Consider the following 23,411-nt stretch of genomic DNA (forward strand, 5'->3'; position numbering starts at 1 on the left):
CAAATGTAATACAAAAATATCCATCATAAACTACATGTGTGGGTTTGTTCATGAAACATACTGACCACTGGCTCTGCAGTTCACAGGTCCATCCATTCAAGTTTAGGGGCTCCCCAGGTAGAGCATCTTGCTAAGGCTGAGTCCTTTCCACAGAAGTCTGGGTTTGAGTCAGGTCTGGGTCCTTTACTCTGTCATGTCCTCTCCTTTTCTCTTCCCCAACTTTCAAGTACATCTCTACTGTTGCTATCTAAAGGAATTTTATCTTGAAAATATCCACAGCAGCTTAAACTGGGTGCACTTCCCTTTGTAGTGTCCACAAAAGCATGAATAAATATAGTGCTGCATTCTGATGAGGAGGAATGGGTGCCAGAGGAGTATTCCTGAAAAAGTCCTCCAGTGACACTTTCACCTACTTGAAGGAATGTTTGTATCTGTTATTACCATGTCGATTTGTGGTGTGCCACAGGGTTCTATCTTGGGTCTATTACATTAGTCTCCAGATAGGTTTCAGTTATTTTCAAGCATGTGGTTTGTAGTGCTCTTGAAAAGTAGACCTAGTGCATTATTTGGCTCACCCTCAGTGATAAATGAGATGGACAAAAATAATAGAAACACCTGTCAGTATAACATCACCAAATGATAACAGAGTCAAACCCACACCTTTCTGGGAATAAAATAATAGGGATAATGATGATAAAAAAAATATATATAATCTTGACCAACCTGCTTGTAGTGGCAGTGTTTTGTGGTTTCGTCCATACAGGGCATTGTTGGACATCAGACCTCAGCATTGGTTGTCAGACATCAGATAAAGCAAGATCACGGATTCCAACTTCCAGTCACTAATGTTTTTGCATGAAAATTTTACAATGGAAAAAACTGGTAGGCCCTATATATACATGCCCATTATGTATCGACTGAGGTCATTTTTCCACATGGATTATTTTTACAGTTTCGTTTGATAACATCTTTACTTTTAACTATTGAATGTGTAAACTGAAGGTAATTCACGAGCAAACTTTGGTCTCAAAAAGCTCCCTTTAACACCAAGGACATTGCCAACCAAAAATGTCAAAGTCTCTGAATTTTGTCAAGTTGACAATACCTTATGAGGATCTTTTGGGACCCACTGGGGATTTACACTCTACAAGTTATTTACCTTCTCTACACAATGTAAGGTGAATGTGAAATGTTTTCCTAAACCCCAGGTCCCACTGAGAGTCACCAGCCAAGTTTTGCTGACTACCTATCACAAAAGAGATGTCAGAACTGTTGGTATTTCAATGTGACTAGTACAAGAGTGTGTTTCTTTTGTGTGGATTTTGCCTGTCATCGATGTAGTGCTGTTTAGCTTGTTCTGGTGTCTGCTGTGTCTTTTTTATGCCATGTACTATGCTGCAACACAAATTGCCCGTTTGGGGACAATAAAGATTAACTTGAACTTGGAAAGCTGACATGCTGACAACACTATGTGCTGGATGGTGTCACTATAACAAGCAACTCTAAATTTCATCATGTAGCCTAGAACCTATTCAGCTCAAATCAAGCACACAGTGTGACACACAGGAAGTTCAACAATTGGATATGCCCCGATTGGTTTATAAAAAGCTAATAAATGAGACCAGAAACGTCAAGTTATACAGTCTTTTTGTGAGTTTGCACACAAGTTAATCACTATCATTGCCATTTGACCTTGAACCATGCTGGTTTCCCATTTCCTTTTTCCACAAATAGGGGGCACTGTTGCTTGCACATAATATGACTAATGGATTTTCTTTTCACACTGGAATTTCAGTTGTTTGGGTGTATTTGTGTGTGTATATTATAGTGTACATGACCCTGTCTAAGTCACTAAACTTTTCTCTGGAAATGGTAATGGAGAAAAGTGCACAAAAAAAAAATTAGCCATACTGAAAATCCAGCAGAGAGAGTGCCTTTAACCTCAATTCAGCTACTAACCTGTTCAACAGGCTTTTCTTGCGAAGTAGATTGACAAAATGCTGACCATATTCATGCACCCCAGAGGATGAATCATGTTCAATTCTAACACTTTATACACTTTGCACCACCTTCAGAATAAAATCCAACCTTTACGCCCCCAACATCCCGTTGCTTTATCAATATATCAATATAACCACCTGGTTTCAAGGGCAAACATTTAATTTTATAGCCCTAGTACTCATGAAGACATTGATGCATTGAGTTATCCTTTCACAGAGGCAGGTGTGGTAAACCTGTTTCGAGCGTGGATGTGAAAGAGCAGGGCAGAAAGAGAAACACTTGGCGAGAATGACGTTTTTAAAAACTTGTACGTCTCATTTTTCACAACACAGTTATGCAAAAACATTCTGCTCGGCTGTTACATCATCTTACTAATGAATAACACAAATGTAAAATCTCGTCCAAATAGTTTGAGAGGCCAGTGTATGGTCAGCTACCAACAATTTGCACACTCACAAAAAGTTAAGGAGATTCGGCTTTTGGCTGAAATTTCAGAACGCACTTAAAATGCACTATAACCTTAGAGGTGAACTTAATTTGACTATCTCTAAACCTTTGAATGCACATGTCCAGCTGTTCAGTTTTTCAATTGTAGCATAACATGTTGTTCTCTAACAAGGTGATTAACTGCAAAAATCACAATAAGTGTCTGATCCATGAATCGACCAGAAAATGTTCTGGTTCAATGACAGTTTGTATTGAAACAGTCCTCTTCATCATGCTGTTCACATTTTGACATTATGAGAACAAGATGACACCTGACAGAATAGAGACACAGAGAGACCGGAAGGGTCACAGAAAGGCCTAGAATTGGACGTCCTCTGGCCACATGACAAGATATTGAGACATTGACATTTTTCACTGTGGTATATCCACCATTGTCGTTAGCTTTTGTTTCAGTAAATTGTTTGAGTTTACTATTTCATACTTCTACTTTGGTTATATGGTATCATTGAAGCATGAACTTTTTATATTTTCCATTTATTTCAACCAAAAGTCGAATATCCCTAACTTTTTGTGAGTTCTGTAGGTGATGTCATCATGTTTGTCCCAAATGAAGTATGACTCAGACAGGAAAGAAAATAAAATGCCCGCCACTGCCTATAGGTGTCACTAAGGACATCTAGCCTTTAATCTATTACCATTTCAGCTAATGTTAAGGTCTTTATTGAAGTCTGTTCCCCAGATAGCACATTAACACATGAAAAATAATTGACATACGCTACATTATAAAAAAAAAAGGCACACAATTTTAACAATGAAAAAATGTGTAATAGGTCAAAATGTTAGACACTTAAAAAGATTGCCAGTTAAATCATGGGTCATTCCCCTCGCTGACATTACTAATGCTCTTCGCATCTCTTCATTCTTGTATTTTCACTTTATCTTCCCAATTATTTACAATCTTTGATTGTATTCCAGTATAACTAATGTAATAATGATAATTAACAGTAACACAGTCCAAATAAGTTTCAGAAATTTAAACAATACATTTTTCACACAACAAAGACGATGTAATCAAATTATAACGATCAGTAGGCTAAAACAAAAATTAAAATAATTATAGCAACAGAAATACCGGTGAACACAATTATCAGCGTTAGCTTTGCAGTCATTTTTTAAAAAGTTAATATATCAATTTCATCATTCTTGTGTGCAGAAAATGTTAACTGGGTAGGTTAGTAATTTAGTACCTGGTCTACCTGAAGGCTTTCTTTTTGAATCTGAGAAACACAACATTTTCCGAGCACCGATAATGTGATGAACCCAAAGTGCTCTTTGTAGTGATGAAATTTTAATAACCTAACTGAACAGGAATTTTCCCATGACAAACCTGTAAAAGCAGCTGCAGAGCCTAAAACACATAACATAGAGCTGATGAGCATATAGCCCGGACAGAGCTGATGTCACTTGTATTTCTGATTGTTATAATATGTGCTCCACTGTCACACTTGTTGTTCTCCAGTAGAGTTGTGCATGGGCCCTCACTGTCACTATCACACCATTGTCCATATTGATTGTTTTTGCACTATTGCACCCTCAGCTGTCCTAGTTGGGAACTGATGTGATCGTTCCCCACTTAAACTTGCTCCTTTATTCTGATGGATTTCTTGCTCTTACCGAGAGCTTTAATGCCGTGACAGCATCAATCACCGTTTCACTGTTCTTGAATGTCTGTGGTGTTTATTGTTTGTAGTTTTGTAGTGTGACTACCCCTGCTAGCTAGTCTGCCCTTATCAGCAGCCATTTGGCTGAGTTATCATGCTGGTTACAGGTTAAAGGCAATCTGTCTTTTGACTGTCTGCTGGTTATTCAGAATGGCTAATTTGATTTTTAGATTCCTTACTTCCGCCTTTACTTTCTTCCTCTGCAAGCAAGAAGTTCCAGTACCACGATTTTGATCAGTCAAAAAGCTTTACTCTTGGAAATACATGTTCACAAGTGGTCACAGATGGTTTTAACAGAAAACATTAAGTAATGTGAGGTTTTATTAGTCTGCATTGGTTTATTTTTGGTAAACATGTTAAGTTCCTGAAGCTATGGTGTGCGCAGCATTATGTCACATTGACTGGTGATTATGTTGTCTCAATTAAATCATTTCACATAGTTGGATTGTATGAGCAAAACATGACTCCTACGTCAGCCCTTGAAAGGCCATCCTGTCTGAGCTCCATAAATATAGCCATAGAGAGCACCAGCGTGACATCCTTCAATTTGGGGAAGGTACTTTTTATGGCTGTTGTTTTCATGATCTTCAAAGTGTATAGCTACATGTGAACAGAGGTAGGCCTAGTATCTTCCAAGATGATTTCTTTTACCAATAAAATTTTACAACATTTTTTTTTAATATAACATGATTTAGTAACCATATTATAAACCTTTACTAAATTGGATAAGACTAGAGTTTTTGAATCTACCCTGTTTTTCCTGGTGAGCTCAATGATAAAGACAAAAAAAAAAAAAGTTCAAACGTATTTAATTAGCGCTAAATTTGGTTAGGGTTAGTAATTATTCAAATTACTTGCGAATTTATAAGATTTTTGTGAAAATTAAACCTACGTACAATTTTCTCTTAAGCCGCTGCAACAAATATGTTTACTTAGCCTACGTATTTTTCAACAGGCAAACCTGAAAAGTGAATCACCAAACACAGGCAGGGTATAGAAGCTGTATTATTGATCTTCAAGCTGTTACATGCTATAGGCCTAATCTTGTTTTGTGAGTTGCCTGTGATCTGCATGGGCTTTGTGATATTGAAAAATGTCCATGCCACTGATTCCACACAGGAACTACATTACAGTGTACCTTAGCGTGGATTTGTTCACGCATGTAGAAAAGATACTCAGGCTCGACTAGCACTGCAGACCTCGTCTGGTGTGTGCGAGGGTGTATGAGAGGGAGAGAAAACCAGGGCAAGGGAGAACACTACTCTACAAGTCCCACTACCAATCACATGGATTCTGTTGTGTGACCCTACAACCTGTAAGAGGGCTAGCCATTAATGACACAGACAACCGTAGGTGCAAAGGTTTAGGTTACTCCTTGTGGTAAGAACAAACACGTTTGTTATCAGAACATCTCCACAACTCGCCCCCTGCTGGCCAGCTGGGAAACTTCACGTTTTACATGTGAATCAACAAAATGGCTGACCTGCACAATGTTGTAAAATGTCAGAGGACAGCTACTTCTCAATATTTGCTATTCAGAAATGTAAAGCATTTGATTTTCAGGATGCTGAGAATACTGGATCCCTTTTTGTCGTCCTGTGGGAATTCATGAAACTTAAGTGTAAAATAAATAAATAAATATAGCCTACGGGCTATTTTAGTCTTATTTTTGATTGTTATATCCCATGTGAAGAAAATAGGTTATTCTCCTTCATTTGGACTATTTCTTGTGTGTCTGCCATAAAAAAAAAAAAAAAAATCTTCAAGAAAATCTTACATGATCTAAATGTCACCTAAGTGTCGGGTAGTTACTACTTAGTCACAAGTAAGACATTTCAAACAAGCCATCATTACTCTAATCATAACCTACAAACTACAAACTGACACCAGTTTTTGTAAAGTTTGGGGACAGTTTTTCAGGCTGTTGTTCCACTGGCTCCTCCTCCTCCGCTGTGTAACCCCTCCCCCCCTAGCCCGGGCTTGTGTCTGTCTGTCGTGGACAATTCACACACCCCTCCCTCTCCATGCTAATGTACTGCTCCTTGTTGTCCTTACTTCCAGCCATCGGCTCCGTGAGGTTGTTTTAACCACACTGCAGTTCGGTTACTCCTAGCTGCGGTGCCGCTGCTCTCCATCATACTGTGCTGGTCCAGCCAGATCCTCCACACAAACTGATCTAACACGTCCCTGGAGCTTTGCATACCTACCTTGCCGGCTCTACTCTAGCTACCGACTTCACCGCCAAAGCTGGAGACACTGAAAAAACCCCCACAGCACTGAAGAAGACAACCGCTCAGGTCGCAACGTGTGGTCAACGCGACTGCCTGGTGTCTGTCGACCAACCCCCACCGCCGCCGCTGCTGCCGCCGACGGCTGACGTACGTACGGTTTTTACTGTGGGACTTTTTTTTTGGCCACGAAAAGAGGAGGAGTCTATCCGCGAGGGGGAACGGGCGATCAGTCGGTTGAACGCACAACTACACAGTTGTTGTTGTTGGGGCAGAGCTCTCTAGTTTTAACAGTTAATGTGCAAACGGATGGACTTGATGCCCATCTGAGAGCACATCCCGACCACAACGGTTGTACAAAAGGATCCGGAAGAGTGCAACGGCGGCAAGAGGAGGAGGAGAGAGTCGTTGGAGACCGACACAGAAAATCGCGGGAACATCACTTAGCAACGGGTCGGGAGGAGTCGGTGAGTCGCGGTATTGCACCTAGCTTGCTAGCTATCACCTGCCATTTTATGTAATGCAAATATGTTGTGTTTCTTTGGATTTGGGCTCATAAACATAAAGCATTTGACCATGAATTACATGACAGTATTATGAATATTTTTTGCTGTGCTATCTATACCTGGATGCGTGCATGGCACATTTGTGTTAACGTTAGCCGTACTGGTTGGGATTTCAGCGGGGCCAGCGTAACGCTAGCTAGCATTCGTGATGTTAGCTCAATGACTAAAACTTCAAGGATGCTCAGAGAAGAAATATTTTCTTTCTTTTTATATTTAGCTTCAGAAAAGTTTCAACTAGCGGCTCACATTAGCAGATTTTTTTGTTACCTTAGAGTCAATTTCAAATTTTACAAATTCGTAAATCGCGTAAAATAGGATTGCTAACTGTATACGAATTCTGATTGTCATTAGCTACATAATTATGTCACGTATTTAACGAGTCCTTTTTTTAGTAAAAAAAAAATTAACTGCTGTTAGACTGCTACACTTTTCCACAGTAACATAGTTGAGAAGCACTTGACCAGCACAAACACAAGACCAGCAACCAAAAATTTGAGTCATTTCTGTTTGGTCAGAGGTACACCCACACCGCTTATGTTGGTTTTATTCTGATAAGTCATCAGAAAGCCTACTCTTTTGCGTAATTCAACAACTTTTCAATGTAGCAACAGGAAACATTTGTGTCAGATGTATTTGTGCTTCACTTATATCTTAGAGGTTAAACCTTTCTGAGGCGGTGAAGCGGCCATGTTGTGTTGCTGCTAAAACAAGCAGCAGGCACAGCCTGCATACTGCAGAGGTGGCAGTTTGGGGGAGGGGCACACATCTTGAAGTGAGGTATTCCTCCCTGATTCGATAAAAAGTGAAGGTGGTAGAAAAATATTAAATCTGCTCTGTCACTTTAATTTTCTTCCCCCAATAGAGCTGTAATAAGCTTTTTTTTCATTACGTCTGAGTTCATTTTACAAAGTGTCCTCAAATTGAAAATCAGCATTACATTGGAGCATAAATAGCACGGAAAATAAAATTGTTCTGAAGTTAAGAGGAAACTGAGCTGCTGTCACTACATTGTGCCCTCACACCCCCCTCTTGGTCTAAAGTGGTACAGCCCAGTAATTTTCCATGCGCCACACTGTCCTAGGATGTGGGTGTGGCTTAATCGAAATGGTAATACAAGTGCTGAATAGTTTTCCTCTTGACCCTGTCTTGCGGGGTTTTAAAAGAGAAAAAATAGTTCAAATCATTTTAATATAGGTGATATAGGTGAGAGAGAAGTAACCAATCTAGTCTCTGTTGTCTGAACCTTAGAGAGAGAAGTCACAGTTTGAGGATTTGTCAATCAGCAGAAACTGAACTGTTCCTTTATACTTATGATGATAAAAGTGAGATGTTTCAGGTTTGTGTCACCTTTTGAAACATGGTGTGTCTGGTTTCATCTCCCCTACTTCACCCAATGGCAGAGCTCACATGGTGCACTTGTAATTCATTACAGTCTGTTTTTTTCTGCTGGAGAGGAAGCAGCCCCTGAAAGGCTCCACCTACATTTTTCAAAACCCTTCGTGGAAATGTTGAGAGCAGATTTTTTGAAAATATTTGTTAAACTTCCCATCAAGTACAATTGATGAGAATTGCCTATTGATCGTGCACCTACTACAACAATTTGGAGAGCTAGCTGCCTTCAAATACTAAGCGAGAATTGAAGAAAACATCATTGCCTTTTGTCTGTGTTGTTTAAGTGAGAGACCTAAAATGTCCTATATGTGGAGAAAAAGAGGAATTTATGTGCTTGTTAGTGGCACCATTATGCATCCTGGTCTCTACAGATTTGTTGCCAATAAGTCAGTGCTGTGCAGCTGCAGGCCCACCATAGGTCCATTGAAACTTGAAGTGTTTTTTGCATGACAGTTCATGCCAGCCATACATGTCTGTGGTGTTCAACCTGATAACAGATATCCATGTGGCTCTATGCATTTGGCACTGTTAAAAAGGAGAGTATACCCTCAGCTCTGTGACAGCTCTGTTACATCTCATAGCTCATGTAGGTAGAATAGAAAGCTATTGTTTATTTTGCCAGATGTTTTGCTTACAGTTTACATTAGTTTGTAAAAAATAAATACATGTTTGTGTGTTTCTGGTCTTAAATTGATGAGCTCAACCCAATTTTAATGCTGATGAGGAGAGAAGGTTTGTTGAAGCAATCCGTCACTTTTTATTTTGGCAGTAGAAATCAGTTTTTCAAGCCATACCTTGTCTACGAAGACCAGTTTCAACCAGTTACAGCCAGTTTCTTTGCTTCAGGCTGAAAATCAGAATGATAAGAAATGATCTTGGCTCTGTGTCAAAATGCTTGATATTGAACATTGGTGTGTTTTCAGTGTTTAAGCCTTTGAAAACATACTGAACATAATACTTACCGTACATGTGTAAGCTTTACGTACACCTACAGCATGTCTCCCACCAATCCCATTTCCTTGCGCAGTATGGTTCAGTTTCTGCTCTTTTCCTTTAGTCATGGGAACCCACTGCCTGAATTTTTAAGGCAATCCCCTCACAAAGAACATGACCCTATTTATCACTAGTTAGCTTCTCAGACATGTATCTCATGGTGGCAGGCGTGCTAAGTTAAATGCAGTTATGTTTCCGTCACATTATCAATGCTACAACAGGTGAAACATGTAAAGCGAGAAATTAAATGCACAGAACACCATTAAACATAACCATCATCTCATTCTTGCACATAACAATTAAAATCTTATTCATAAACCATAGAAAAGTTTTTTTCTGATACTCATTTCTGTGTACGATTAAAATCCTAACCACCACAGAAGAAATTAAACACACAGATGGGCATTAGGGGCAATGACACATTTCTCTCTTCACTTTCTTAACTCATTGAGTGCCAACCACGTAATTTCTCGTTTTTCGTTCCCATGCGTTGAGTGCCAAAAACGAGATTTTACGTTTTTTGCTTTTTTGTTAGCCGAAACAGGAAGTTCTCAGCCGACAGTCCCGCCCGGTCTTCATCTTGAGCAACACCGTGTCCTCCTGCAGTAAAATGTGATGGTCTCTGGGCCAAAGCAGGCCGGCACCACCGACCCGTATCACAGAAGGACCGCAACCACCGGTGGGGCCGGTGTTCCCGACCTGCTTTTGGCCGAGAGACCATCACATTTTACTGCGAGAGCGAGAGGCTGTGACACGGCACGGTGCTTCTGTGTTATTGCTGGTCAGTGGCGCCCCCCCCCCCGCCCCTGATGGTGGTTTTGTGAATAGAACAATATATTTATCTTACACGAGCCCTTTGATCCAGAAATGCGAGTGTCAGAAGAGCGACAGGCACAAACAGAGCACCTTTCATAAAAGACGCTGTATCTCCTTTTCTAGAAAAAAAGCAGGGATTTTGGTGAAACCCAGCCATGTTTAGCTTGAGTTTTCTCAGGAACGGAGGCACGTAGAAACAAATGGTTTGTGGCCATTTTGAAGCATAAAGTTTCACCTTTCAAATGAGCCACAGTATGTGTTGGTGGCAATAATATAGAATACACTGTAGCTCTACAAAAATCGTCACAAATGGTCTAAATTAGGGATGGGCATTTCCCCTTTCACCTGTCGTCTCCCTCCCGACGGCGTAAGCCGAGGGAACCACCACAGATTATTGTAAAAGGTTTGAAAGTCCGAGGCTCGATCCAAAAACGCTTTTACACAGCAGAAAATCACGTTGCTTGATCCAAAACTGTTTAACACTACAAAAAGCCGAACCATGGCATGATGATGTAGTTTGATCCGACACTGGACTGCGCTCTAATGTGCCGTTTTTTAATCCTAGGTTAACCGGATAATAAATTCATAACCGAGTAGCAGATTGCCTACTCGGGTACCCGGGTACTCGGGTAACCGTGCACATCCCTAGTCTAAATTGCTGGTACACTTGACTAAAACTTTGGAAAGGAGCGCGGCACTCAATGAGTTAATAAGGTGAGTTATGTTATGGGGTTAAATTAGTCTCAAAAATCACACACGCAAAAACTGTGTGGTGGTGGCCGTTAATTGCAGGAGAGTTGGCAAGTATACAAAATGTGGTGGCCATTGATATACTCTGGGGGCTCGTCCCAAGTCTGTGGGAAACACTGCTGTTGTGTATTTAATTGTGTGTAAATAAATTGATAACCTGAGGTCACTTCAAAGCCATTTCAAAACTGCTGCTCTGCACTGCTATAATCCAGATTTTATAACCACGGTATTGTCTGGCCAAATAATTAGGGATGCACTGATCCGATATTAAGATCTGATATTGGCACTAGTGTTGGGCGATTTTGACATTCTCAGATCGTCCCAATCGCCCTCCCTGGAGATCGCCGATAGACCTATCTATCGCCGGGGTACGGGGGGGGGCGGCCGTTCCGTACGTGTTCGTTTGTTCGTTCGTTCGACGGGAGGGGGACGAGCGGGCAGCGGCGGCGTATGAGTTTCGCTTTTACCGTGCCCTGCTGTCATGCATGCGCGCTTCTCTCTCTCTGTGTGTGTGTGTGAGGGCTAATAACGGAGAAAGAGCACTATGATCAATAAACGCAACGCTATTGCGTTGCCGAAAGCACCAGCACCAGGCTAAATAGAGAGGAACAGCAGACCGGTCTTCTGACAGTTCTGTGCGAGCTGCAGGTGAGCTGGCTGGAGAGCGCAGCGCTGTCCTTTTTGTTTTGTTTTTAGAGGTGTCATCTTTACAGATGATCGCAGATGTCCGTGTCCGTGTTTGTCACCTTCTTTCACGGGGACTGTGCTGCATACTGGCAAATACTGTAAATCTAAGATATCAGCGTATATGGTCAGCAAAAAGTGGTGGGCGTGAATGCCCTACCTTACATTTATAGGGGTAGTGACTTGTGACTATCTTCTATTAAAAAAGGTTTATTCAGAAAGGCGCTAGTCTAGCAATAAATGCGCAAAAAATTTGCAACTCTGCATGTTCACACAAAGGGGGAAACCTGAACTCTCCAAAAGTCACATGTCATTTGGCGGCCTAATCTTGACTGGAGTGTAACTCACTCAGTCCCTTGGGCAGTCACCAACATTCACATTAAAGACCCCCTCCCATGAAAATCGTGTTTTTCGTGCTTTTCACATGTTCCTGTGGCATTTTTCTTGTGTTAGAGCACATATCAGCAGAAAAGGAAGTGCAAAATTGCATTTCTGAGTTTTTCTGCCTTCAAACTGCTGTGAACCAATGGCAGAGGCAAACTGGCAGTTTCAGGGAGACTGGAGCTGACGTGTCACAGCTCCAGGGGAGGGCACTAGTGCTACAAGCTCCCGCCCCGCTCTGCATCTGGCTCAGAGGTGAAAGGCTTGGCAGCTCGGTGTAGCTGTCTAACAGGTATAGCTAACCTGGTAGAGCAGCTTTCACCGTGAGCAAGGACTATGTTCCAGTCTGGGATCGAATCCCAGTGTGGAGTTTTACGCTAAACGCGCTGAATCTGTAATTGTACAATGTCCAGCTGTCAGCGAGCTGGGGGTGGGGTGCGAGGAGGTGGCTGGGCGGGTGCAGAGCAGCGCAGTCTCCGCCCACCCTCCAGAGGCGCATTGCTAATGTGCATTGCTAATGAGCTGGTTTTAAAGTGACCAAAAAGGGTCGCGGGAGGGGGACTTTAAGGCTTTATCCACATGGTAAGAGAACTTTCCCTAAACAATCTTTTGCTTTTTCGTTCTTAAAATGTTTTCCATAAACACAGCATCATTTCGAGAAATGTAGAAAAACGTACGTCACGAAACCACTGAAAACAGCTAGGCCTGTATTTGCCGAGTAACACTGCCACCAAAATACACCAGAAACACAAAAGAAAACGTGAAGCATACGCAAAACGCTATAAACTTGTCTCACAGAAGAAGAAGCTGATGTCCATGACAGTTTGGTGCTCACTGTAGAGGAGCAGAAGATTTTGCTGCAGTCACTGTAATAGACTTAAATACCTCTTTCCCATTGGCCAAAAAGCCTGTTTAAACCCGCTAAGCTTCTGACGGTAGTGGGAAAGGCTCACCAATCCGTGTGAACCCGCGTCAAACGACTCTGAAATTGATGCATGTTTTAATCGGCTTTGCACCGATCGGCTTGCAGTAGGAATGTCAGACCCAGGTCAAACCGCTAATTTACGTGACAACATGCCCGTCAGGACTCGTACAAGATGCTTTGCATGGGGTATCCGAGTAGTGAGATGGCACTCGGATGCCGCCCAAACCGAGCGAGTACTCGGATATCGGTTACAGTACTACATAGGTGATTGTTTTCATGTGCATACGGTAGTTATGTGTGCTGTTACATTCTGTATCGATGGCAATGCACAGCGGCGGCAGTTGCCAGCTTGAGATCAGACCTGGGTTTTTGTGTCAATGGGAAAGGAGCCATATGCCGATTGTTCGCAGGTCAACCTGCGTTGAAAAAACCTGCGTCAACCCGCTCATTTCAGTGGGAAAGATGCTATTGTAACCCAACATCATTTTTTTGAAAAATGACAAAGCTACTTGCTTGTGTATCAACCCGTTTGCACCAATCTGGGCAAACAAACATTTCTTCATGACTGCTGGTGTTTTTCCAATAACTTTCCTAGACATTGTCACATCTAAAATGTTCCATGTTGTGCAAATCCTTATCATTCTCGCCATGTTTGAAGAGCAAAGTGTTTTGTTCTGATGGTCACATTTGAAGCAAGGTAAAGACCAGCTGTTAAAGGTTCTACCACGCTATAAAACTGCCTTTCTGATCTTGTAATTTTGGAGCCGTTTGTAGTATTGACGTTGCATTATTGAAATGATATGGCATGTGCATTTGCCTCTAGATAGTTCCCTTTCAATTGCATTAATGGTGTTACACTAAAAAGTGGCAGAAGTTGATTTGTGAAGAACGAAATGAAATCTTGAAAAAATGTTGTCTACCTTTTCGTTTCTTGCCAAGAACTAACCATTGCATGAAGCTGGATCTGAATGTCAACTCATTAGCTTCAGAAAGATATTAAGATTTAAAAAAACATGTCATCAGAAAGGTGAAACATGGAGTCATATCCCATAAGAGCATGGATGGATGACAATCTCAAGTATTTAAAATCTTGGTAGGTTTGAGTTCCCATACATCTAATCAGGTTGACTTATTTGGAGTTGTCTGCAAGCTTCAACCATCATGACCAATGCATCTCTTTGGCTGGTTGGTACTGTTACATCTGGAGCTTGCACTCAACCTTTTGGCTTGTGGGACTGCCAAATCAGAATCATAAAACCTCAATATTCTCTGCCAGTTAATTTCTTGTTAGCTTGTATCTAGTTCAATACTCTGGTGTTAAGCCCGTCTCACACCAAACGCGCAAAGCGTAGGCGGCCAACAGCAAACCCATTCATTGTGTATACTACCGCGGCGCAAGAACGCACCGCCCTGCACCAAGCTGAGCTGCACGCGAGGTGGGTGCCTGCCGGAGGTTCAGTTGTAGTGATGGGCTGCCTGAAGTTCGTTGTCATTATCCTGAGGCTGGACCAACTCTCCCCAACAGGCTGTTAAACTGTTAAGCAAACGTTACTGCGTGTAAGCAGGACGCCTCGTAGAGCAGTGAGCATTAAATAATGTGGTAATCCATGCATTTCGCCGAAGACGAAATGCACGTACACGAAACAGTACTTCAAAAGTTGCTCCCCTTTCATCAAGAATAAATTTATATCAGCTGCTGGTTGCTAACTTTACAGCTAACCGGAAATGAGGCGTAAAACGGTGCACTTCTTGTTATTGGTGCGAATGTGGTCCATCCATCCATCCATCCATTTTCATGTATCCGAGTCCGGGTCGCGGGGGCAGCAGTCGGAGCAGGGCTCCCCAGACTTCCCTCTCCCCGGACACTTCCTCCAGCTCTTCCGGGGGGACCCCAAGGCGTTCCCAGGCCAGCCGAGCGACGTAGTCACTCCAGCGTGTCCTGGGTCTTCCTCGGGGCCTCCTCCCGGTGGGACATGCCCGGAACACCTCACGAGGGAGGCGTCCAGGGGGCATCCGATACAGATGCCCAAGCCACCTCAGCTGGCTCCTCTCGATGCGGAGGAGCAGCGGCTCTACTCCGAGCTTGTATCCGGGATCCCATTCTTTCGGTCATGACCCAGAGTTCATGACCATAAGTGAGGGTGGGAACGTAGATTGACCGGTAAATTGAGAGCTTCGCCTTTCGGCTCAGCTCCTTCTTCACCACGACGGACCGATACAACGACCACATTACTGCGGCCACTGCACCGATCCACCTGTCAATCTCGCGCTCCATCCTTCCCTCACTCGTGAACAAGACCCCAAGATACTTAAACTCTTCCACCTGAGGCAGGAACTCTCCCCCGACCTGGAGGGTGCAAACCACCTTTTTCCGGTCGAGAACCATGGCCTCGGACTTAGAGGTGCTGATTCTCATCCCAGCTGCTTCACACTCGGCTGCAAACCGTCCCAGTGCATGCTGAAGGTCCTGGCTCGAGGGAGCCAACAAGACCACATCATCTGCAAAAAGCAGAGATGAAATCAAGTGGCTCCCGAACCGTACCCCCTCCGGCCCTTGGCTGCGCCTAGAAATTCTGTCCATAAAAATAATGAACAGAACCGGTGACAAAGGGCAGCCCTGCCGGAGTCCAACACGCACCGGGAACAGGTCTGACTTATTGCCGGCCATGTGAACCAAGCTCCTGCTCCGGTCATACAGGGACCGTACAGCCCTCAGCAGAGGGCCTCCGACCCCATACTCCCGGAGCACCTCCCACAGGATGCCACGTGGGACATGGTCGAAAGCCTTCTCCAAGTCCACAAAACACATGTGGACTGGTTGGGCAAACTCCCATGCACCCTCGAGCACCCTGCGGAGGGTGTAGAGCTGGTCCAGCGTCCCACAGCCAGGACGAAAACCGCATTGTTCCTCCTGAATCCGAGGTTTGACTATCGGCCGAATGTGGATGTGGATGTGGTTCACACCAGAATTAATCCGCTCTGGAGTTAGCTTGATAGCGGACCAGGGAACGGTTGTTTGGTCTGCGCGAGAGTTCGAGGCCAGTGTTCACACTGACCCAAACAAACCGCACCAAGGGGCAACTTAACAAGGCTTGTGTGAATGCACCCTTAGAGTGCCCTTACAGACTTTACCCACATCAACCAGAGTCACTTAAACCTGGATGTGAATGCCGATTGCTAGTGGTTCAAATGGACTTAAAACAGTCTATTTGTGGCAGGACGAAGGAGGCGGGGTTTGAACCCTAGGCTCCCGGGTAAGAGTCATGTGCGCTTGCCATTCAATCAAAGGGATATCCCTGTGGCCAAGTAGCCAGGGCACATCTCTCCCCCGCTTTTCACAAGCACGTCCTCATGCTCCACATAGGCTGCCACCTATCAGGAATCCATGGACCCGCTAGTGCTACATGGATCCTGCCAACAATGCCAGAATGTGGCAGGATGAAGGAGGGCCCGGGCAGGGTTTGAACCCTAGTCTCCCGGACAAGAGTCATGTGCGCTTGCCATTCGGCCAAAGGGATGTGGCCAAGTAGCCAGGGCACATGATCAATTGGAGGCATAGTGACAGGACCATCAACTGTCACATTCAAACTTGATAGAAAAAAGAGTGAGGCCATACTTCTGAGTGACGGTACAGCCAGTAGGCAAAAGGCAGAGGAATGGTTGTGGTATAGAATGGAGGGTTTGACCATGACTTGACAGTAGGAAGGAGCAGTTCCTTTCGCTGCACTGAAGGGTAATGCCCGTTTCACACCAAACATGGTTTGCGCTGCACCAACCGCCGAGTACAGCACAGACAGGCGCAGAGCAAGGCACACATGCACATAGTTGGCGCGAGTTCCTAAGCGGCCGAACAAACAAGACAGGATTTGGGAGAGTATACAGTATGTTCACCAGGAGCTACAACACCATGGTGACCGCTTCCAGGTTTACTTCAGGCTGAGCAGTGAGCCGTTTAACAGCCTGTTGGGGAGAGTTGGTCCAAGCCTCAGGATAATGACAACTAACTTCAGGCAGCCCATCACTACAACTGAACCTCCGGCAGGCACCCAACTCGCGTGCGGCTCAGCTTGGTGCAGGGCGGTGCGTTCTTGCGCTGCGGTAGCACAATGAATGGGTTTGCTGTCGGCCGCCTACGCTTTGCGCGTTTGGTGTGAAACCGGCTTAACACCAGAGTATTGAACTAGATACAAGCTGCAAGTGGGAGCCAGAATAATAAACATAAAAGGAGAGCGGTCAGAGGAAACTTTGGGACGATGAAAACCAGAAGGGCCGCAGCATTCGGGACAAGCTCCAGGTGGTAGGCCAGGTGGTAGATGCGTCTCTTAAAAGGAGGGAGTTGCAGTTGTCCCTGCAGGAGCTGACAAGCACTATTATTAAATAAAGTGAAATTCTCCAGGAGAAGGCTATTGCTATTAGGAATGCACATTCTGAATTTTTTTTCAGACTGATAACCAACACTTGTTAACTGATTAATAACCGTTAACTGATTAGATTAAAATGCTCTGAGTGTCTGAAACTAGGCTTGTGCTGATTAGCAATCCGATCCTCTATCGGCGATTGAGAGGACGATGGAAGATTTTTCGCTTGCCGATGTTAGCCTAAAACATACACACACACTGCTACAGCTCTGCAGCACCACATCCATTGTGCTCTGGTACAGCTAATCGGCGCTTCGACCGCAGTTAGATTTTCCAATTTTGAACTCTTTTTATACAAACTGTGAGGGACAGCAGAGCGCTCCTCTGACAGCTCATCTGTGAAGCTGCAGGTGAGCCGGCTGTAGGGCGCAGCAACTCCTTTTTTTTCTTTAACAGCGCCGTCCTTACAGGTGATGTAGATGTCTGTGTAAGTTTGTTGTCTGACCTTCTTTCATGGGGACTTGGCTGCATAACACATACTTTAATTCCTCCTGTATAACTCGCGCACTACTCATGCATGCGCGTCTGTGTGTGTGAACGACAATAACGGAGAAAGAGCACTATGCGGAGATGAATGAATGTAACAATATTGCGTTGGTCAAACCAAAAGCTGAAAAATATATTTGTGGCAGGCGTAATTAATTGTGGCGGGCTGCCACGAATAAATGAATGTATGGGAATCACTAGTTTAGTGATAGGTGCCCTGCAGTTGGTAATTCTGACAGTGACTGTTCCTAGCATCAGACACTACAGGATTGTTTCCCACACATACTTCTCTTGGGCGTGCCACCAAAGTATATTTGGTGATCCATTGCAGCATTTTTTTAATCCATTCAAGACAATGGATGAGGATGCCGGCCATGATCATTGGCATGCTGCCGCTGCTAGCACCTCCGCTAAAACTTCCAATGCTCATTAATATCGGCAGACCACTGGTTATTTTACCCATGTGGTGTGAGTGCTACAAAATTATGTTGGGACTTTTTAAGTCACTGACAAGTGCATGAAATCCTTCCGGATCCTTTCGTTTTTTCAAAATTGGAGTACCTAGCTTCTTTAGACAAAATACAGCAGTGAGTAGCAAGCCCTCATCAGAAAAGTTACGCTGAGGGGTTTGCAGCTACCACCACGTTGGAGTACGTTTCAGACCTGTGGGAGATGCTGCAGTTAGCTGAAAGAGGTGCGAAAATTAGCATCCACACCCAGGTATTGTGTTCACATCAGTGTTGATAGGAGCAGGAGCCAATAAATACCAATGCCTACTGCAGAATCATTTGATGTAGGTGTGAATGCTAATAATACACATTTACATTTTTTTTTAAAAAGCTGGCTGCTAGCATGTGTTAGCAGGTATTTTGACCAGTAGAAAAGGGGCTTAAATTTTTTAAATGCTGATACCTTAAATGCGATATAATTGAAGTCACCAGCACAAGTCTCTGTTCTGAGACACTCTAATCATTTTTTTTAAAACCTTGAGAAATAAGGTGATACCGTTTTTCTGTCTAGTGCGATCAAAATAAGAATAATTATTACGTAAAATGTATAAACATTCACCCAGTGTTGTGGGCCAAATATATCTTCCTGAGATGCAAAAACATATTACCTCTTGTAGATGAAAAGACAAACCACCAGGTAGATGTGATATCTTTTCAACTAAATAAATTAACAACAGACGATCATAAGAAGGGAAAGGCAGCCGTGTTGCTGCTTTCTGCTCTAACTGCGTACAGCAGCAGCAGCCATTTTGTGCTCTAGCGTTCACTGCAAACAATCCATCAAAGAGAAAGGAGTGGGGGTGGGGAAAGCGTAGGGAACGCTAGCTTGTTGACTAATTCAAGTCACTAACTTCAGGAAATGTTTGCTGTTTGTTATGACAGTTCGTCACAGAATAGCATCTATATTTCCTCACAGCAATGTTCTACGTGTGTTTTAGGCAGAGAGGAGAAAAGCAGCTTAAAGCACTGCACTGACCCTGCCATCAAAACATTACAAGTCCCTTGATTTTTACAAACATCCGAGAAATGCGCCACATAGAGAGAGAAAAAAAAAACAGAAATCACTTATTGCTACAGGGACAGAAGTTAAAATTTCATTAAATTGCTCAAGGGTAATGAGATATTTTATTCAGGGCCGGGTGCGGACTATCTATCAATGTAGGAAAAGCAGGATCCACTAAAAATGGTTTCCTGTTAGACAAAGCACAATTTAGTTTTTAACTTATAGCTACAAAGCTCAGATCTTTTGGAGAGCTTTGGATTTGTCATTCACCTCTCTAGCTCCCTCCCTTGTTAGTGAAAACACCCTTCTGCTGCAATGGTTTAATCCATGCTTGGCTGTAAAACTCCAGACAGGAGCACACTGCTGGTGTGGGGGAGGGGTGTTTGTGCTCTGTGTCAGGCTGTGGACTTAGATCTGACTGTGTGGTGCTAGCTAGAGCTCATGCGATATGACTTAAACTGTAGTTACTCCTTAGATGGCCTTAAGGTTGTCAGAGTTTGACCAGACAGCAAACATGAAGACATTTAAATAACCAAATGTGTTTTATTACTGTGTGCTCAGAAAAAAATGAACTTTTTTTTCTCATGTTGTATTTTGCCATTTTGTCTGTAATGTGCTGGTCAACAGTTTTTTTTCCCCTTTTCTTTTTTCCTTCTTTGAAGCTATGCATGAGTCTGGCTCTGCAGCGCATGTGTAAAGAAGATTCACCATGTGCTTGCTTGATTCACATGGAAACTTCTGGTTTTGCCCGCCCCCACCCTCCCTGTTTTTCTTCCCTCTTTTCCTTCTACCCAGCCTTTGCTAGTCTCCACTCATTTACCAGGAGAGAAAAACAAATCACGCGTACAACGTTTGTGCAATGGTAGGCTAAGATGCAATGCTTTCAGATCATTGCTGAACAGTTCAAATGCATTTTGAGAACAACTTTCCTTTTGATAGTTTAATTTTGGCATATTTTAGTTTGTTCACCTGTATCTATACCTGTGTACCTTACCTACAATCTGATATGTCATTTGTCACTATTTTTACACTGTTCGCTTATGTAACAGTTATTGGGAGTGTAATCAACAGCATTTAGTCACTACGATTGTGTATCATAGATAGATATTATGTCTCGGGCCTTTTCTCTAGTTTAACATGTTAGGGGGGAAATTCCCACCTGACTTGACGGAAAATGGGACACAAAAATACACACAAAGAGGCATACATGAAGGAATGTCACAGACAAGATCAATAATTACTGGCTGCTTAGAATAACTCTTGGCTCCCTCTGGTTTCCTAGTTGTCAGATAGCAGGAAACATAAAAGTGTCTGGACACATGGGAAAGCATGAATCAAGTTTGCACTAGGTGTTCGCAGTGTTAAGTTATGAATCGCTGTATGATTTTTGCTTTGCCAGTGTACTTTTTATGCGTGTGTATCTATTAATTGAGGGTGAAGGCACAGGGAGCTTGCACGAGTTGTAACACTTGCTAGCATCCTGAATGTACTGTCAAGCTACACTACAAGATAGAGTGTTTCCTGGATATCAAAACCTTACGCTTCAACAAAGTTCTCCTTTTTAGAGATTTTTAGACCCAACCGATGGTTGTGACATCACAAGGAGCAATAATAACACTGTATCTTTCTCACTATGTAATCTATTATTTATTTAAATTAGTACCCACTTGTGCAGGTTGTCAGTCTATCACAGAGCTAGCATCTAGATAGGTAAACATCCTCACTCACCTCCATACCTCTATGCATTCAGAGTTTGCGGTCCATCTGACTTGGATATCTTTGGACAGAAAGTGAAGCCTCCCAGTGAGAAATGAAAAAAAAAGGAAGGCCGGATGTGGTTAAATCTAGTAGGTGCTCTCAAAGAGAGCCAACACAGACACATGCTAGTCACTTTGATTATATAATCAGTAGTAGTAGTAAAAATCGCTTATCAAGGTCATATAAATTACTTGACTAGCTATAATAATATTTTAGATACAAGCTATAATATTAAGCCAGTGACATTAACCAGGATTCTGTGATCAGTGTAGGAACAAAAACAGCCTAGCAGCTTTTGATTGGTCTAACAGCCACACACGTATGTTGCCTGTCGCAGGAGAATCGTGCGAAATTTGCCTCTGTTTTATCCAGCTACAAATTCTGGTGGGTCCATTCACCTGATTGAAACTTTCTGTGGGGGTCAGTGTGAGCACTGTGCACATAGAGCTTATTTCCATGGTGTGGTGCTGGCTGGCATAACATGATGACATGTTATTTCTGCTAGATACAGCAGCCCCTAAAGGCTCAGTGTGGCTGCGCACAGCAGACCAGGTGGCCATTTTGAGTTTCACTGAATCCAGATGCAGGCGGTGGGGGTGGGGGAGGAAAGACTGCGCACTGTGCGCAGTAATGTTGGAATGCAGTCTCTGCTCTCACAGGCTGATATCCATTTTTCTACTAAGTGTCCTCCACAGAAAATGTAGCTGTTGAAGATATTTTTTTTGTGTTTTTTTAAATAAGGAAGACCAACAGCGTCCTCTCTGTCTGACAGCGAAGTGTCCGGTTATTATTTGGTTAAAGTAGGCTGAAGGAGAAAAGTCATTTGTTTCTTACCCAGCTATCATCATGACTTAGATTCATAAAACATTTAGCAGCCTAGCTCTGAACTCACGTGTAATGAAAAAAACTAATTAGTTTTGCTAACTCTTCAGTCATAGCTCAGGGTGCTGCTGAACAGTGAACACAACACAAGTGGGCTCTGGCAGCAACAGTGACTCTCTAAACCAGGATTTACAAGTGATCACTAGAGATCACGCTATTTCTAACAAGTTTTTGTTCAGCTTTCCCTCAAGATCAACGTACGTATGGAGATTTCTGCAGATACAGTGGGGGATTTTTTTTCTAAGTGGGCGGAGTTTGTTACAGGATCTGCTCAGCCTGTGCTCAGCATGCTGCTCGCAGCAGCGCTGGTGGCCATTTTGTGTTTCTGCAGTAGCAGAGAGGGGGATGGGCAGAGTACGCACAGCGAGCTTTTATTTAGTCTCACGTCAGGGCTTTTGATGAAAACAGATGAAGTTTGTGGGCAAAAGTTAATTTCCATCACAAAATACATTACCTATTCACTACTTTCTCTTCTACTCCTACTGCTACAATTTATCTGTGTGTTTGAAAGTCACCTGTTTAAATCAGTAGATTACTTAATTTAACTCTTATGATTAATCAATCGGGGCAAACTTCAGTAAAGGTAGTTATGGCGCAATAACAATATTTATCTGTTTGTAAGTGGGTGTTCTTTGTTCCTCTTGAGTAAAGAACCACCCCCGTGCTGGAATGGTTCAGCCTGTTTTACAGCAGCCCTCCCTGCTGTGTGGGAGAGGCTGGGTGGATCGAGGCAGCTTAGTATGTCAAGCTGTGCTCTAATTTCTTGCTGTGCGCAGCTAGCATGACACTGTGTGGCTAAAAAGCGATATTTCTTGCTTGCAAATTATGCTTGATTCAAAAATACCTGATACAGTTTGCTCAGATTATCTTTCAGATTCCAAAGTTGTAATTGCAGGTAACCATGAATAGCAGTTATGATTTTGAGAGAAGTACTTATTTGGCTCATACCGAATTGTTTTGAAGAATATAAAATCAAAGCGCCCTAGCTAAAAAAAGAAAAAACTCATCAGTGCATCAGCATCATTTAATTTTTGGTGTGAAATCTCAAGCAAATAAAACGGTTTAAGCAAATCTGTAACTGTTCTACTTTTAACACTATGTTGGTATCTTCTATTGTTTTGGACGCCCCACCCCCACACTTACTTCCCCCCCTTGTCAGAATGGTTCAGTCCATGGTTGACTAGAGGCTGTTCCAGAGCGTGAAAGAGAGACAATGTGTGTGTGTGTGTGTGTGTGTATGTATGAAAGAGAGAGAGGTGGGGGAGGGAGGGTGCAGCTGCCTCTGAGACGAGTGTGTTAAGGGTGTGCAATTTAGCGCTGGCTGTGCGCCGCTAGCTAGGCCTTGACTAAAGTGCATGTTGAGTTGCTTTGTCTTGTAAAACAGACTTTTTTTTTTGTTTAAGTTTATAGTTTGTTTGTCATTGTTACTACATAGCTTCCTCAAACAGACA

General features: G+C 43.0%; 1 protein-coding gene across 1 annotated transcript in view; it reads left to right on the forward strand.

Annotated features, from left to right (window-relative positions):
- Window positions 1–6,205: 6,205 nt before the first annotated feature.
- Window positions 6,206–23,411, forward strand: part of atf7ip (activating transcription factor 7 interacting protein) — a 38,592-nt gene continuing 21,386 nt past the window's right edge. The window contains exon 1 of the mRNA XM_083977781.1: window positions 6,206–6,864. The gene's annotated coding sequence lies outside the window, so the exon portion shown is untranslated. The remainder of the gene's footprint in view (window positions 6,865–23,411) is intronic.

This window comes from Trachurus trachurus, assembly GCF_905171665.1.
Source record: "Trachurus trachurus genome assembly, chromosome: 1".
Classification (NCBI taxonomy): Eukaryota; Metazoa; Chordata; class Actinopteri; order Carangiformes; family Carangidae; genus Trachurus; species Trachurus trachurus.